Here is a 13,125-nt window from a genome sequence, read left to right on the forward strand (position 1 = left end):
AGCAGAAGAGTGGCAGGCTGCGGTAAATCACTGTGTGCTGCGCTGCTGTGAGGACAACGATAAATACAACAAGTTCACAAGTAGATAAATACTACTGTACATTGACTTGTCTATCTACTAGACAAGTCAATGTACAGTAATATCTATCTACTCGTAAACTTCGCTCAATATCGCTTTACCTGCTCAGAAGTGCTGCGGATGCCCTCTGCTGGTCCGGTCCTCTGTCCTTCACATGTCTTCAGGGCGCCCTGTACCCCGCCCCCACCTCCCTAGATTAGTATTATAGAGAAGGCGGGTCTTAGGAGAGTGTGGGTGGGAACTGATAGGGGAGACATGAGTGATGCGGGGGGAGGGGGACTACATGCTGTGTAGTAAATAGGATCGGTTTTAAAATCCGATCTCCGATTATTTAAAAAATCCATTTGATTTGCATTGGGATCGGGTTCGAATGGAAAATGAAATTTAAGATCAGCTCAACCCTACTCGGGATAAATTTGTAGAATGAATATGTTGGCAATAAACACTTTATTCTGAATATGATAACGCATTTCGGGGTGTTGAAGTCATACAAGTGGCTTCACCCCTTCATCAGATCCTTTCCTCGCGAGCTGAGTAGCATGCAGTGTCTATTCAGCTCGCGAGGAAAGGATCTGATGTTGGGGTGAAGCCACTTGTATGACTTTAACACCCCGAAACGCGTTATCGTATTCCGAATAACGTGTTTATTGCCAACATATTCATTCTACTAATTTATCCCGAGTGAGCGCGTAACCTAGTAATTGCTTGCATACAATCCACATTTCAGCTTAATTGACCCTGAGTCGCATACTAGGTACACTGCCGCCCACAACTCGGTCATCTAAAAGCACAATTTGCATACGTGCCGTAAACCTGTTAGTTACCCACATCTATATCCATATCCCATTTACCCCTGAACTTGTTCCATTTTTCAGTATTTTTCGATTTCTTGTTACGAATTTAAAGGGGTTTTCCCACTAATGATATTTATCTCCTATTCTGGGGCAATATAGTGCCATCATCACACTACCAGACATCATCTGTGGGATTTCAGTCTGCATTATTTACTTAATGTCTGTTCCTCTCATCCTGTGATAGATGAGGTTGAGAACATTAGTAATGATAGTGTGAACATACCCTAAGGCTACAGCACAAAATAACGTAATAAAGACCAGTCATGGCTGCAGGTCTAATATCCCGCACTAGCAGCATCATTCGTATTAGGCTTAGGTCATTAGACCAGCACTATGTAATATGGTCCATATGATACAGACGTATTATGGCCACGTCAAGCCAGCCTAAGATGTAATGGAAATCCCAAATACATTTTTTTAGAATGAACCCTTAGGCTAGGGCTAGACAGCATTTTTGGCAATACAACTGCAAATGTCATGCTGCCATTCATAGCTCATTGAAGTGAATGTAGCTGGGCATAAATCCAGTAGGGTTGGATCTCTGCCAACTGTTGGGTCACACGTAGGACCTTGTGAGTCACAACACGACCCCATGTAGTATCATTAGGTGAAGTATAATAGCACGACTTTGGATTGTTATCTCATATAACTACCTATAACCAAAGGGTATATTCACACGCAGCACATGTGGTAGAAGGTGCTGCATCTACACTATTCATCTAAAAGGGGTTTGTTAAAAATCCATGTTCTTGCTGTCAAAACTACTACATTCGGGGGCAACACGGTGGCTCAGTGGTTAGCACTACAGCCTTGCAGCGCTGGAGTCCTGAATCTTGCCTGGAACAACATCTGCAAGGAGTTTGTATGTTCTCCCCGTGTTTGCGTGGATTTCCTCCCTTTCTACAAAGACATACTGATAGGAAAAAAAAAAGTACATTGCGATCCCTATATGGGGCTCACAATCTACATGAAAAAAAAAAACAACTACTGCATTCAGATGAATGGAGCATATCTTCATTCCAAAACATGTCAGCAAGAAATCTACCACCAATAGTGAAACAGCTGCTGAATGCCCCATGAAATGAAACCCCTTCACCTATTAAATATATAGGGAAGACTCTAATTCTGCTGCAAAAATTCTCAGGGAGGCCTCAAACAGAGTTTACGCTCGCTCATTCTGTACGTAAAACTCGTTCAGAGTGAGCGGCGTAAAAAACAGATCCCATTGACTTGAATGGGTGCCGGCATATGCTCGCTACCCATTGAAATCAATGGGAGGCTATTTTACCTATTGCTTTCAATGTGATTGTTGTTACTGTAAAACACAGAAATTCACAGATTGCAATATGTACTAAATTCCTACAAATTATGGTTCACTGAAGGAGGATAGACAGTCCCCCATAGGAATAAACTATGTATATGACCACCTTTGAATTTTTTTAGGGAGGTAGCCATAGGTGATATATAGAGCAATTTCTTGTCAGGGCTCCTCCCTACTTATATATTTCTCTCACTATAAGGTATATGGTGTTTATGGTGGGCAACGTTTTTAACTTTTTTGGCGTCTTTTTTAGAAGAAAGTAATAAAAGTGAAGTTTTGTTTAATAGTTTATTCCTACAGGGGACTGTCTATCCTCCTTCAGTGAACCATACTGTAAAACACAGCCCTTTTTTCGGCTGCGTTTCTGCACCAGCCAAAAACACTGCATTTCTGTTACATGCGGCTTCAGCTGTAGGCCAGGGCCCCACATGACATAAACATCCTTGCAAAGTGGATGGGATTAGCAAATCCCATCCACACTTTTGCAGAAAGATACACACAGCGGAAATGCTGCGATTTCCAAAACCGTTGCGTTTTTGTAAATCACATCATGTCAACTATACTTACGGAAACGCCCTATAGGTATAATCGATGCAGAAAGTCCACAGAGGAAAACAGCAGACTTTTTGTGAAAAACGCGGTGATGCTTTTCTGCCATGGTTTCTCCCGCAGTGTGGCCCACTACTTTGGACCTTAGTCTTAGTCAGTTTCCTAAATCTGCCCCTGTGTGTGATTCCAGCCTATACAGTCCTATGAAAAAGTTTGGGCACCCCTATTAATCTTAATCATTTTTAGTTCTAAATATTTTGGTATTTGCAACAGCCATTTCAGTTTGATATATCTAATAACTGATGGACACAGTAATATTTCAGGATTGAAATGAGGTTTATTGTACTAACAGAAAATGTGCAATATGCATTAAACCAAAATTTGACAGGTGCAAAAGTATGGGCACCTCAACAGAAAAGTGACATTAATATTTAGTAGATCCTCCTTTTGCAAAGATAACAGCCTCTAGTCGCTTCCTGTAGCTTTTAATCAGTTCCTGGATCCTGGATAAAGGTTATTTTGGACAAACAATTCAAGTTCAGTTAAGTTAGATGGTCGCCGAGCATGGACAGCCCGCTTCAAATCATCCCACAGATGTTCAATGATATTCAGGTCTGCGGACTGGGATGGCCATTCCAGAACATTGTAATTGTTCCTCTGCATGAATGCCTGAGGATTTGGAGCGGTGTTTTGGATCATTGTCTTGCTGAAATATCCATCCCCGGCGTAACTTCAACTTCGTCACTGATTCTTGAACATTATTCTCAAGAATCTGCTGATACTGAGTGGAATCCATGCGACCCTCAACTTTAACAAGATTCCCGGTGCCGGCATTGGCTACACAGCCCCAAAGCATGATGGAACCTCCACCAAATTTTACAGTGGGTAGCAAGTGTTTTTCTTGGAATGCTGTTTCTTTTTGGACGCCATGCATAACGCCTTTTTTTATAACCAAACAACTCAATCTTTGTTTCCAAAATGAAGCTGGCTTGTCCAAATGTTCTTTTGCATACCTCAGGTGACTCTGTTTGTGGCATGCTTGCAGAAACGGCTTCTTTCTCATCACTCTCCCTGACAGCTTCTCCTTGTGCAAAGTGCGCTGTATTGCTGACTGATGCACAGTGACACCATCTGCAGCAAGATGATGCTGCAGCTCTTTGGAGGTGGTCTGTGGATTGTCCTTGACTGTTCTCACCATTCTTCTTCTCTGCCTTTCTGATATTTTTCTTGGCCTGCCACTTCTGGGCTTAACAAGAACTCTCCCTGTGGTCTTCCATTACCTTACTATGTTCCTCACAGTGGAAACTGACAGGTTAAATCTCTGAGACAACGTTTTGTATCCTTCCCCTGAACAACTATGTTGAACAATCTTTGTTTTCAGATCATTTGAGAGCGGGCTGTCCATGTTCAGCGACCATCAAACTTAACTGAACTTGAATTGTTTTGTAGAACGAAATGGTCCAAAATCCCTTCATCCAGGATCCAGGAACTGATTAAAAGCTACAGGAAGCGACTAGAGGCTGTTATCTTTGCAAAAGGAGGATCTACTAAATATTAATGTCACTTTTCTGTTGAGGTGCCCATATTTTTGCACCGGTCAAATTTTGGTTTAATGCATATTGCGCATTTTCTGTTAGTACAATAAACCTCATTTCAATCCTGAAATATTACTGTGTCCATCAGTTATTAGATATATCAAACTGAAATGGCTGTTGCAAACACCAAAATATTTAGAACTAAAAATGATTAAGATTAATAGGGGTGCCCAAACTTTTTCATAGGACTGTACGTGTGTGGTTCCATGGAAATGTGATGGAGAAATCTTATCCCGATGGGTTTCATGAATGTGATATAGGGATGCAACTCTTTAGGCCAGCGGAGAATCTCTGTGACAGTACTATGAATTGTATGTACAGCGCTGATATTATTTTACACCTAAACTATACTTTTTTGAGATGAATATTTAATAAAGTGCTGCTATTTGCAGGGTGTCGCCCCAGACCTGTCTCTAAATATCTAACATTTTATAGACATGTGCTGTCTGCTCTCATGCCTGACATTCCTTTACCTTCAAAGCGCACCATAGGGAATTCATACAAACAAATGCTTTCTAGAAATACTTTACATACTTTAAGATCCAAGCTGTAAGATTTTGCACGTTCATGTGTTATAAGTCTTTTAACGGAGTAATGTAGATTGTAAGGCTGAAAAAAGACATATGTCCTTCCAGTTCAGAATATTATCCTGTACTAATGATTCAGAGAAAAACAAAAACACCAGGAGCTAGAAGCCAGCTTTCCTAATTTTAGGGGAAAAAAATCCTTCCTGATTTAAAATCTGCTAATCCGAATAAATCCCAAAATCTCTCTGAATTGGTATGCACCAAAGAGATCATCTAACACTTAATCTTCCTCAAGAATTCCAAGTAGTTGTAATGATGCAAATCTCATAGAAGGGAAGTTCAATGTGCAAAACATGTTGCCAATGAAGAGGAACAATAAGATATGACAAAGCTTCGCCAAATTTGGCCTTTGGTCCAGCCAAATTTATGAATTCGACAAAGTTTGGATTTAAAGAGGACCTTTCATCAGATTGGGCACAGACAGTTCCATATACTGCTGGAAAACCGACAGTGCGCTGAATTCAGTGCACTATCGGCTTTCCCGATCTGTGCCCCGGGTAAAGCGCTATAGGTCCTGGTACTGTAGCGCTTTACAGTCAGAAGGGCGTTTCTGACACTCAGTCAGGAACGACCTTCTCCACAGCAGCGCCTATCATGCTGTACAGTGTGAGCGGGGAGGAACGCCCCCTCCCTCTGCTCACAGTGCTTGTCCATAGACGAGTATTATCAGGAGGGGAGGGGTGGCGTTCCTCCCGGCTCACACAGTACAGTGCTATAGGCGCTGCTGTGAAGAAGGACGTTCCTGACAGACTGTCAGAAATGCCCTTCTGACTGTAAAGCGCTACGGTACCGGGACCGATAGCGCTTTACCCGGGGCACAGATCGGGAAAGCACTGTATTCAGCACACTGTCTGCTTTCCAGCAGTATATGGAACTGCCTGTGCCCAATCTGATGAAAGGTCCTCTTTAAACCTGGATGTTAAAAATCACTGTGAAATCCACTAGACATAATGCTGGTCCCTTCCCAATCTGGCCAGGCTTGCTCCGGTTATAAGCAACTTTTTTAAATGAATAGTACAAGTGAACATAAGAAATATTGTAATACTGTATATCTTATTAAGGACATTTTTCTGTATCCACTTACTAAGCTGCTGTGCTCCTCCTACTGTAACACTCTCTCCATGGCCTCCCTGCAAATACTCGCACCCCCTCCAGTCCACCTTAAACTGTGCTGCTCGCTTAATACACTTCTCCACCGTTCTTCATTGGACGCTCCCCTCTGCCAATGCCTTCACTGGTTACCCATTGCCCAGCAAATACTGTACTATAAAATACATATTCCTTGTATTGTATGGGTTTAATTATTCCTAACCTTCTGCTTTTTTGAATGGGGTATAGAAGAAATTGTGGCAAAGTGATTTGGAGATTATACCCATGTTATCCAGGAAACTATATACAGATGCTAGATTTCCGGTCCTTTCTTATCATCATGTACTCCAGATGAGGATTCTCTAATCCATAATCCATTTGGTGCTGACTAGACCGAGATGTGGGGTCTAGGTGATCTCTTTATCTACACCCCCCTCATGAGGCTTGGACGCTGCTGCCAGAAGATTGCCAAGTCCCCATCACCAGAACAGACATAGACTGTGGCAATATCACTAATACAACATGCCTGACCTATCTCCAATGGTGTTTGTGAGGAACGAGGTCAGGCATGCAACAGGACATGGGACTGGATGGAGGCAAAGTTAAGAATGGAGCCAAGGGTAAGAAATAGGAGTAAAATAACAGTCAGGAAAGCCAAAGGACAAGGCATGAGCATAGACATGAACAAGGCCTAGGTCAGTATCAGGATAAAGAGCCTAACACTAACACACTCCTCTACATTCTTTACAATGTCCATGAATACTATGTGATAATTGTTTTTATCTCTAACTAGTCAGTATTATGTCCATAATACATAACATCAGTGGAACGCTAAAATAGTGGTTATACAAGGAGTCAGTCTTCCGTTCAGGACTTTTTCCTCCACCAATTTTTGGTGGATACAGCAACGAATAGCTGAAATCAATTAACGAAATGTTACTGTAAAAAGCTGCAAAAAAGTCTATAGTTAATGTATTAGTAGCCGACATATACTCTGTATCCATAACGCTGTATAATTTGTATTTCATCCGTCAGCTTACATAAAAAGCATCCCTAACAAATGAAGCAAGCAAAAGTAAAGAACGCAGTAAGTGCGCAGTGTGTTATGCGTTTACTGTATGTAACACATTGAAATCAATGGGATTCTGTATTTCAGCGCTGATTCTTACGCAAGTTTTCGTGCCAGAATCAGCGCCGCGTTACTCCATGTGAATGCCCCCTTAGGATCTTGGAAACTTGTTCTAACAATGATATTGAATCATGAATCCAATAGACACGATCCTTCAACAAACATCTGATGCCAGTAGCTCAATACATTGCTTTGGCACAAATCTTGTCTTTCAGGCACCAATTCACAAGAGAAGAACACCGTCTGATTCAGGTGACCCTAACTTATCTATCTGCGGGGCTGGGTTGATATGCTGGGTTCCCGCTGACAGACTCCCTTTAAGGATTGTTGGCACTAGGTCGCCAGTGAAAGGGGACTATTGTTTCATTTTGTTTTATAGAATATGTATTTTTTTAGCATTCACATTGTTTTAGACATTGGATAACCCCTTGAAGTAGAAGGCGAAAGCAGCGTAACACGTAAGGCATCTTTCATGTCTAAAATTGAAGGAAATTGTTGTATCTGAGGAAGCCGCTGCTTTCCTGTAGGAAGTTGTAGTACAGGATTGCTGTCTGAAGATCTGATCTTGTGGAATAATTTGCTGCGCTGCCAAGATGATATTTAACTAATACTAATGTCATCTATTATTTACACGCTATGGGGATCTCCCTTGATACAATTATCTCTTTTGCTTATGGCTGTATTTACTATACATGAATTATCTATGACTAATACTTTAATGTTTTTCTCTTATTCTGACACCTGCCTCATTTCATAATTTCTTGAAGCGTATGTCACTTCTTTATTGTGCGGGGTTAATCTCTTCTGTGTTTCTGTCCATGGCTGTTCTTGACTTCTGCTATCATGTAATGCAATATACAATTATATGGATTCTAAGAATCAAGTGTTTTGCCAAGTTGAACAAAATGTTCTTGTAATGTATTTTCTCCAGTTAGCAGAGAAACGTTTGATATCATTATTAACCCCTTTAAGACCAGCATGTTTTAGACATTTAGAAATGCATTATGATCACATTGCAAAATCCATCCATTTTTTAAATGTTTTTTTCAGTGACGTAGACATGAGGCTTTGGTTTTTGTAATGCAAGTTGTATTTTTCAACAACATGACATTTTTTTTCCCTAACACGTAGGAATAGCCTAAAGAAAGGCTATTCTTCTCCTACCTTTAGATGTCTTCTCTGCACCACTGTTTTATAAATACAGTATAACAGTATAACATCTTCCATCGGGCAGAGCCAACTGCGCATGCCTGCAGCCATTTTCTTGTGGTCGCTTACGCGATTGCACTGTGTATTAAAGACAGAAGAAGCCATCGGAAGAAGACATCGCGTAGAGGGCGTGCTAGAAGAAGACAGACTCCCCTAGTGCTGTTTGAGCGCTGGGGACCTCCCCCTTTGCTGTGAGAAAACTCATAAGCATACTGAAGAAAACCAGGATATCTATTTAACGGTGTCGCGGAGAAGACATGCCTGATTTACTTGCACACTGGCAACTGACTCTAAAGAAGGAGTTTCCAAAGCTTTGAAACAAGTCAAACATCTCATCTTGCACTCAGTTTGTTAACCTTGTCACTGGGAGGATTTATTTCACAGCCCTCAGAAAATAACAAGCAAATATGAGCTTTGAGGATATGTCACTCGGACAAAAGACTGTTATACACATATCCTTAATTGGAAGTTACACTGTTCTTAATGTCCAAGATGTCAACAATTACCAGCTGGAGAAGCCGGCAGTGACTGGAACGCAAGGTCAACAGCACCAAAATTAATTAAATGCATGGACGTGACCTTGTTACTTACCTTTAACCTCTGCTTAGCCATGATGTCTTTGTAGCATGTCCAACATATAACAATGTGTGATGAAAGACATAAAATGCAGACGATTAGAAAACAGGATGTGCAATTAAAGAATGTAATGAAATAGCGTTCAGTAATACTCATCACATCGCTGTAAATATATCAGCACCACACCTTGGAAAATAAAACGATAGGCAATAAACAATGACCAGCCATGTCAGCTGGGAAGTAGAAGAAAATGAATAGTTCTAATTATTTAACAAGAAGGATGTTGCAAGTGAAAACAGGCGGGTGCGTCTAGGCCTCCATTACATGTTTTCACAATAAGTATCGGGCCCTTTAATATCGGCAGTTAAATATAGCTCAGTGCCAGCAAGTATAAAAACCGGCATATTTATTGTATGTCTTCTAAAACAATAATTAGAAAATATAATAAAAAAGGAAATGATTACTTAGGTCCGAGGTGGTTTAAAGCAAACCTGTCAGGTGAATTCTGCTGCCTATCTGAAAAGATCGGTTCATGGTAGTAGAGATGTCTACCATCCCACTTAACCAACAAGTCACTGAAAATAGCAGGAAGGAAAAGTAACATTTAGCTTTTATTAACAATAAATATATAGGTAGAACTCGACTTACGACGTTGATCCATTCTTACACGGCGTCGTAAACCGAATTTCGACATAAGTCGGAAACATACCATACGACGCCGCGTAGGAATGGATCAACGTCATTTAGTGTGCAGCGGCTCGGAACCATATACAGTACAGTACAGTACAGTCTTCCTCCCGCTGCTATATCACGTACTGTACAGGGAGAGCTGGCAGCTTGCGTTTATGCGGGAGCTTACTTTTTCTCATAGGAATGCATTGGCCAGCGTTGATTGGCCAGTGTACAGCATTCAGCCAATCAACTCTGGCCAAGAGGCGGAGTCTAATATCGGACCACAATGGAGACTGCTGTGGTCCGATCTTAGACTCCGCCTCCTCACAGACGAGCCTCAGGCAGAACCAGCGTTGATTGGCCGAATGTTGTATACTGGCCAATCAACGCTGGTCAATTCATTCCTATGAGAAAAAGTAAGCTCCCTCGTAACAGCAAGCTGCCAGCTCTCTTCCGACGAGCAAGGACGAGCCTGCTGCAGAACCAGCGTTGATTTGCCGCAGGCTCGTCCTTGCTAGTCGGGAGTGCTGGCAGCTTTCTGTTACGAGGGAGCTTTACGTTTTAGCTCATCTCTAGTCATAACCATGAAACGTCGTAACCCGAGGACTACCTGTAATTGCCCTTCATGTTGTCATTACGTCCTACTGTGGCATCGTTTTATATCCTAGAGTGCACAAGGGCCTATCCCTTCTAAAGGGCCGCCGTATAGTGTCTGGGATTAACAGTCTCACCCAGAATGTGAGTATCTACTGTATATGGATACAGTATTAAGACTGTTTGTTTTGGGAATATCATTATAAGTGAAGGACACTACAGACGTGATTAATAAGATCGAAGGTGTGATCTTGGAAAATTATGTTTTTCTTGCTAGTTTAGATGTTGAGGCATTGTCCTAATCGATTTCACATGAACATGGATATGTGCCGATGGACTACTTCCTTGGTGCAAGAGGGACTCATTTACAATCTAGCACTCAGACTTCTTATATGTTTTGGAGAGAAATGTTTTTGTTTTTGAGTAGCGCACCTTCCACCACCTGAGGGGTACAGCGATGGGGAGCCCAGTGACCCCTACTTATGTTAATTGGTGCCACAGATGGTAAGAGGAAACAACAGTCTATTCAGAACAATATGCACTTTGGACGGCCATGGTGGACCATTGTGTTTGCTATATAGATGATGTATTGATATTTTGGCAGGGCACTATGTTTGATTTTGAGGATTTTGTGAAAATCCTCAATGTAAACAGCCTCGTCCTTCATTTTACATGTGAACCAATGCTTTGACACTAACGTTTTTGGATCTTGAACTGAATAAACAGCAAGTCGGAAGCTTGTATACCTCGGTTCATTGAAAAAGTACAGCCACCAATAGCTTTTTACAATGAGACAGTTGTCATCCCTCCTAACTCAAATCTGGAATCCTCATGGGTCACTTTCTACATTTTCTGCCATAATTTTTCAGTATTGGTGGAATTTGAGAAAAATGATTTATCGAGAATATTTGGGAAGAGGGATATCCTGAAAGAAGTTGTACAGTAAGCTTACTTGTACGCTAAATCTACTCAGAGAACCTCTGTGTTGACACATTGTGAGAGGAGGTCCGATAATCAGGCTCAGAACATGAGGGTCGTAGGTACTTATGGTTCCAAAGATCAACAGGTCAGAGAGAAACTTAAACACTATTGGAGGGTGATAATGGTGGATCCTTATTGTAGAGGCCAGCTTTCTGATCACTCTCAGATTACTTACTGTCGATGGAGGAACATACTGTATGGGATTGACTGATGTGCACCTGGGGTAAAAGTACCCCAGCTCGTACATTATCTGCATCCTTTAAGACCAGAAATAAATGATAATAAATTTGGTGGGGCCGATGCTAAGTACATAAGAGTTAAACAGGATAGTCATTATTAAAGGGGTTTCACAGGATAATTTAAAACATAATTGGGGGTTGGAGGGCCATAAATTAAAATGAAAAAATGAGGGCGGCATTCCTCTGTCCCCTCTAGTCCTTAGACTGCTTGGATTGTAATATATGGGATCAGGTGACTGCTGACTATTGCTACCCTCAGCAGACACGCTTGTAGTGCGGGCATGCGCAGTGGGGCTCTGCCCAGGCCCAATGCCTGGCAGAGTAAATGAAGAGCCAGAAGACGCTGCGGGGACGCTGCAAGGAGAAGACTGCTCGGAGGATCCAGCCCGACCCTCACTCGTGGACTTGGTAAGTATAATTTGATCGAACGTTGCCTACCCCTGAAACGAGCATTTTCCCCCCATAGACTATAATAGGGTTCGATATTCAATTCGAGTAGTCGAATATTGAGGGGCTACTCGAAACGAATATCGAACCTCAGACATTTTACTATTCGTTCATCTCTAGTGGTCAGGTATGTGCTTCCAGTGTAGTGGTATCAACACCCTGGCATGGCTAAGAAGATAGTCACCGGTTTCTACTGGGGTGGTTCACTTTAAGTCAAAGTACAATTAAAAACGCATCAGTCTGCTCCTGAGTCACCAAGTGATGGAACAAGTGAATGTGATTCAGTAAAGCGCTGAGTAACATTGGGAGTAGTCACTGTTGGCATATTTAAAATCTGCTTGCTTAGCACCGGCCCTTTTCTTTTACTCGGAACATCCAATTTTCTGTGGAATTTCATAATACAAAGTATAGCTTTGCTTCTATTGTATGTACAAAGTATAGCTTAACACAAATAAAAAGGGATTATATATGTTCAGATAAGTACAACTCGATCTACCACGCCATGTTTGTGCTATATGGAAATAAAGTAGATCTTTTTTTTTTTTTTGTATAACCTCCAATTTTCATTAGTTCCAATCTTTATTTTCAGTTTGTTGAAGTACCTCCACCCCATGCATCCTGAAACTCCAACCCATATGTTTGGTTGCCTTGATGGACCTTTTTTTGTACCATACAGTGAAGTTCTCTATTGCCCTCCAAATCCATGATATTGTGATTGAGTGAAGTTCAGTACATTACATATTGATAGATTGGGGTTCCACTTCTGGAACGTACACAGATATGGAAAAAGAAGGAACTGCTGTGCAGGTAACTGGTAGCACTGTGGCCCTTTCTTTCTAAAGATTAATAGTGTCCTTGGTAGACAGACATCCTAGGAATCATTTACGATGGTGGAATACTCCTTTAACTGGCTAAGCACTCTACAACCCCTGCCATAGTATATTTACAGCATGGCTTCCGGTTGGATTCAATTGTAAAGTTGAATGTCCGCTTTTCCCCCCAGTGTCAGAGTCTGGAAGGAAATCAGAAGTGGGTTTCACTACTTGTGTCTTCTCTCTTCTTACGCATTGTAATACCAGTGACTTCAGACTGGCTCAGCTGTAGTATCTTGACACTTCTCCTGGTGTCGGGGCTTTGCCCCTTCTCATGCACCTTTATCCTTCTACTCCTCTGCTTGCTCTCAGCTAGTAGGACATCTGCACCGG

Source organism: Leptodactylus fuscus, chromosome 3 (genome assembly GCF_031893055.1).
Source record: "Leptodactylus fuscus isolate aLepFus1 chromosome 3, aLepFus1.hap2, whole genome shotgun sequence".
Taxonomy (NCBI): Eukaryota; Metazoa; Chordata; class Amphibia; order Anura; family Leptodactylidae; genus Leptodactylus; species Leptodactylus fuscus.